We start from the raw sequence: 6,000 nt of genomic DNA, 5'->3' as shown, positions 1-6,000 counted from the left end.
TAAGAAAAGACCCAAATCAATAAAATCAGAGATGAAAAAGGAAACGTAACAACAGACACCACAGAAATAAAAAGAATCATCAGAAATTACTACAAGGACTTGTATGCCAGAAAACAGGAAAATCTATCAGAAATGGATAGATTCCTGGACACATGCAATCTACCTAAATTGAACCATGAAGACATAGAAAACCTAAATAGACCCATAACTGAAACAGAAATTGAAACAGTAATAAAGGCCCTCCCAACAAAGAAAAGCCCAGGACTAGATGGATTCACTGCTGAATTCTACCAGACATTTAAAGAAGAACTAATTCCATTTCTTCTAAACTATTCAGAACAATCGAAAAATATGGAATCCTCCCAAATTCTTTCTATGAAACCAGCATCACCTTAATTCCTAAGCCAGAGAAAGATGCAACACTGAAAGAAAATTATAGACCAATATCCCTGATGAACATAGACGCAAAAATCCTCAATAAAATTCTCGCCAATAGAATACAACAACACATCAGGAAAATCATCCTCCCAGACCAAGTGGGATTCATCCCTGGTATGCAAGGATGGTTCAACATTCGCAAATCAATCAATGTGATACACCACATTAACAGACTGCAGAAGAAAAACCATATGATTATCTCAATTGATGCAGAGAAATCATTTGATAAAATTCAACACCCTTTCATGGTGAAAACTCTAAGCAAATTGGGTATAGAAGGAACATTCCTCAATATAATCAAAGCAATTTATGAAAAACCCATGGCCAGCATCCTATTGAATGGGGAAAAGTTGGAAGCATTTCCACTGAGATCTGGCACCAGGCAGGGATGCCCACTCTCACCACTGCTATTTAACATAGTTCTGGAAGTTTTAGCCAGAGCCATCAGACAAGAAAAAGAAATTAAAGGAATACAAATTGGGAAGGAAGAAGTCAAACTATCCCTCTTTGCAGATGATATGATTCTTTACTTAGAGGATCCAAAGAACTCTACTAAGAGAGTATTAGAACTCATAGAGGAGTTTGGCAAAGTGGCAGGATATAAAATCAATGCACAAAAATCAACAGCCTTTGTATACAGAAGCAATGCCACGGCTGAGAAAGAACTTCTAAGATCAATCCCATTCACAATAGCTACAAAAACAATCAGATACCTTGGAATAAACTTAACCAAGGACGTTAAAGATCTCCATGATGAGAATTACAAAATCTTAAAGAAAGAAATAGAAGAGGATACCAAAAAATGGAAAAATCTTCCATGCTCATGGATTGGAAGAATCAGTATCATCAAAATGTCCATTCTCCCAAAAGCAATTTATACATTCAATGCAATTCCAATCAGGATACCAAAGACATTCTTCTCAGAACTAGAAAAAATGATGCTGAAATTCATATGGAGGCACAAGAGACCTCGAATAGCTAAAGCAATCTTGTACAACAAAAACAAAGCCGGAGGCATCACAATACCAGATTTCAGGACATACTACAGAGCAGTTGTAATCAAAACAGCATGGTACTGGTACAGAAACAGATGGATAGACCAATGGAACAGAATAGAAACACCAGAAATCAACCCAAACATCTACAGCCAACTTATATTTGATCAAGGATCCAAAACCAACCCCTGGAGTAAGGACAGTCTATTCAATAAATGGTGCTGGGAAAACTGGATTTCCACGTGCAGAAGCATGAAGCAAGACCTCTACCTTACACCTTACACAAAAATCCACTCAACATGGATTAAAGACCTAAATCTACGACCTGACACCATCAAGTTATTAGAGAACATTGGAAAAACCCTTCAAGATATTGGCACAGGAAAAGAGTTTCTGGAAAAGACCCGAGAGGCACAGGCAGTCAAAGCCAAAATCAAGTATTGGGATTGCATCAAATTGAGAAGTTTCTGTACTGCAAAAGAAACAGTCAGGAGAGTGAAGAGACAACCAACAGAATGGGAAAAATATTTGCAAACTATGCAACAGATAAAGGGTTAATAACCAGAATCTACAAAGAGATCAAGAAACTCCACAACAACAAAACCAACAACCCACTTAAGAGATGGGCCAAGGACCTCAATAGACATTTATCAAAAGAGGAAATCCAAATGGCCAACAGACACATGAAAAAATATTCAAGATCACTAGCAATCAGGGAAATGCAAATCAAAAGCACAATGAGGTTTCACCTCACCCCGGTTAGAATGGCTCACATTCAGAAATCTACCAACAATAGATGCTGGCAAGGATGTGGGGAAAAAGGGACACTAACCCACTGTTGGTGGGAATGCAAACTGGTCAAGCCACTATGGAAGTCAGTCTGGAGATTCCTCAGAAACCTGAATATAACCCTACCATTCAACCCAGCCATCCCACTCCTTGGAATTTACCCAAAGGAATTTAAATTGGCAAACAAAAAAGCGGTCTGCACCCCAATGTTTATTGCAGCACAATTCACAATAGTGAAGACCTGGAACCAACCTAAATGCCCATCAACAGTAGACTGGATAAAGAAATTATGGGATATGTACTCTTTAGAATACTATACCGCAGTAAGAAACAATGAAATCCAGTCATTTGCAACAAAATGGAGGAATGTGGAACACATCGTGTGAGTGAAATAAGCCAGTCCCAAAGGGACAAATATCATATGTTCTCCCTGATCGGTGACAACTGACTGAACACCAAAAAGGACACCTGTTGAAGTGAAATGGACACTATGAGAAACGGTGACTAGATTAGCATAGCCCTGACTGTGAATGAACAACTTAACACATTATCCTTCTTAGTATTTTTTTTGTCTGTTCTACTTAATACGACTGGTTTAATTCTGTAATTAATACGCAGTTATTCTTAAGTGTTGAAATTTAACTGAAATGTGATCCCTGTTAAACATAAGAGTGGGAATAAGAGAGGGAAGAGATGTACAATTTGGGACATGCTCAAGCTGACTTGCCCCAAATGGTAGAGTTAGAAACATACCAGGGGATTCCAATTCAATACCATCAAGGTGGCATGTACCAATGCCATCTCACTATTCCAAGTGATCAATTTTAGTTCACAATTGATCATAATGAAAGGACTAAGAGTCAAAGGGATCACATTAACCTGTCTAGTACCTGCTAATACTAACCGATAGAATAAATAAAGGGGATAGCGATCCAACATGGGAAGCGAGATACACAGCAGACTCATAGAATGGCAGATGTCCTAAACAGCACTCTGGCCTCAGAATCAGCCCTAAAGTCATTCAGATCTGGCTGAAAAGCCCATGAGAGTATTTCAGGCATGGAAAGCCGAGACACTCTGGCAAAACAAAACAAAACAAAACAAAACAAAACAAAAACCCACCTAAATGAAAGATCTCAGTGAGTGAGATCCCAGTGGAAAGAACAGGTCTTCAAAGAAGGAGGTACCTTTCTCTGAAGGGAGGAGAGAACCTCCACTTTGACTATGACCTTGTCTAAATAGGATAAGAGTCGGAGAACTCAAAAGGCTTCCATAGCCTTGGAAACTCATGACTGGAGAACAGGGAGATTACTGATGCCATAAACAGGAGTGTCAATTGGTAAAGTCAAGAACAGGAGTCACTGTGCACTTACTCCTCATGTAGGATCTCTGTCCTTAATGTGCTGTGCATTGAGATTTAATGCTATAACGAATACTCAAACAGTATATTTCACTTTGTGTTTCTATGTGGGTGCAAACTGTTGAATTCTTAATGTATACTAAACTGATCTTCTGTATATATAGACAATTGAAAATGAATCTTGATATGAATGGAAGGGGAGAGAGAGCGGGAAAGGGGAGGGTTGCGGGTGGGAGGGAAGTCATGGGGGGGTGGGGGAAGCCAATGTAGTCCATAAGCTGTACTTTGGAAATCTATATTCATTAAATAAAAGTTAAAAAAAATTTAAGAAAAACAATTTCTGTTTACCAGAAGACAGCATAAAGAAATGAAAATACAGCCTACCATCCTGGCTAGGGTACACTGTCTTGCTGGGAAATGGAGTTTTTAATATAAAATAATAGAACTGAGGAGACTGATTGAAGGAAACTTCAGTAAAGAAGTGACAAGAATTGCAAATGGTACAGAAACTCTGAAAACCAACAGAGAGCATACTGTTGCTGCTGCCACTCCTGTCCTGGCTCCCTGGCTAGAGGATACCACCTTGCCTAGAAAATTATTCATATATAAAATGTTAAAACTGAAAAGACTGAGAGAAAAACTTCAGTAAGGAAGTGATAAGATCTGCAAATAGAATTGAGAGTCTAAAGTTCAGTAGCGAGAAGAACAAAGCTTGCTGTCTGCTGCTACCTCAGCTCCACTGCTGCCATTTTCCTAAGAAGAGGTAAGCAGAAGGCGTAGCGACCCCACCACTGCTGCAGTCCCAGCCATGGGAGAATTCCACAGTCTTTACTGACTTCAAGTGAAGTCTGGAGGACTGATGGGGGTCTGAGGAGCTACTTTGCTCCAAAGAAGGAGCCCACACTGCCTCCCTCCACTCCCAAAGCACCAGCACTGAGCTGCAGAGAAGCTGATAAACTCCATCTACCTTAGGGGAAAACAAGATTTGAGCTTGTTGTGCTATAAGCCCTAATTTTTTTAAAGCTGTATTTATTTATTTGAAAATCAGAGTTACACAGAGGAGAGGGAGGGAGGGAGGGAGGGAGAGGGAGAGGGAGAAAGAGAGAGAGATAGAGAGAGAGAGGGAGAGAGGAATAATTTGCTGAATGGAACCTCTGCATTTTGGAAAGTCTACAGTACGAATAAACAAAATGTTTTTTAAAAAAATATTTCAAGACTGAGTTTGAAATCAATTTGGCAGTCTCCTACTTGCTTACCTACTTTGTCTTCATTTCAGAGCTGTCTTACATATTAATAAAATGAGACCACAAGAGCCATGTGGAGGGTGTGGTCAGTTGTTTTTGCAATGGTAGCAAGCTAAGCCTGAGAGAATTGCATTTTCCTCATTGCTGAGCCTACTTCAGTAATTAATAAATACAGCAACTGCTGTAGGAGTTGTTCATTCCTCACCTACCAGATCATAATGACTTTTCCAGTGAAAGCAGTAGTGCCAAGGTGAATGTTTTCTCTAAGTAGCTCACAGTTATGATCACATTTAATAGTGCCCTTAAAAATCCCAGTTATAGCAATTTCATTAGAAAAATTGACTCTTATCCATGTTTCTTTATGCAGTCCTTGGTAGAAGCTACTTTTTTGTTTTTCAGAAGAAAATACAGGAAATTCTAAGGGGAAAAGAAAGACTTAGAGCTAGGGAGGGGAGATAGTTGTATTTCATGTTCTAAAGAAGATTCTGTTGATATTTAAGTTGTCATATGTCAAAATAAATTTTTTAAAAAGATTTATGTATTTATTTGAAAGAGTTACACGGAGAAAGGAGAGGCAGAGAGAGAGAGAGAGGTCTTCCATCTGCTGGTTTACTCCCCAGATGGCTGCAATGGCCAGAGCTGCACCGATCCAAAGCCAGGAGCCAGAAGCTTCTTCTGAGTCTCCCATGTGGGTGCAGGGACCCATGGACTTGGGCCATCTTCTGCTTTCCCAGGCCATAGCAGAGAGCTGGATTGGAAGAGGAGCAGCCGGGACTAGAACCAGTGCCCATATGGGATGCTGGTGCTTCAGGCCAGGGCATTAACCCACTGTGCCACAGCGCCGGCCCTGAAAACTAATAAATTTGAGCAAAACCATGAAAGATTGGAGGGATCAGACATACTTGGCTTCAAGTCTTGACTCTGTCAGTTACCAACCAGGCTGTGTACTGTATAGGACTGAGAAAGCTACTTAATCTCTTTAAGCCTTGTTTCCTTTATATACTAGGCAGAGTAACAGAGCCACCTAGAAGGGTTGTTAGGAAAATATATCTGTTAAACATTTAAGCTAGAGTGTGGTAGGTCCACACTACATCTTAGATTGGAAGGGAGCCATGGATCTGAAACTGATCAGTTTCATTTGTCAATTTTCTCTGCAAGTGTGTTTAAAGGAGGG

The sequence above is a fragment of the Oryctolagus cuniculus genome, chromosome 1 (assembly GCF_964237555.1).
Source record: "Oryctolagus cuniculus chromosome 1, mOryCun1.1, whole genome shotgun sequence".
In the NCBI taxonomy this organism is placed as follows: domain Eukaryota; kingdom Metazoa; phylum Chordata; class Mammalia; order Lagomorpha; family Leporidae; genus Oryctolagus; species Oryctolagus cuniculus.
This window is presented reverse-complemented; position numbering follows the sequence as displayed.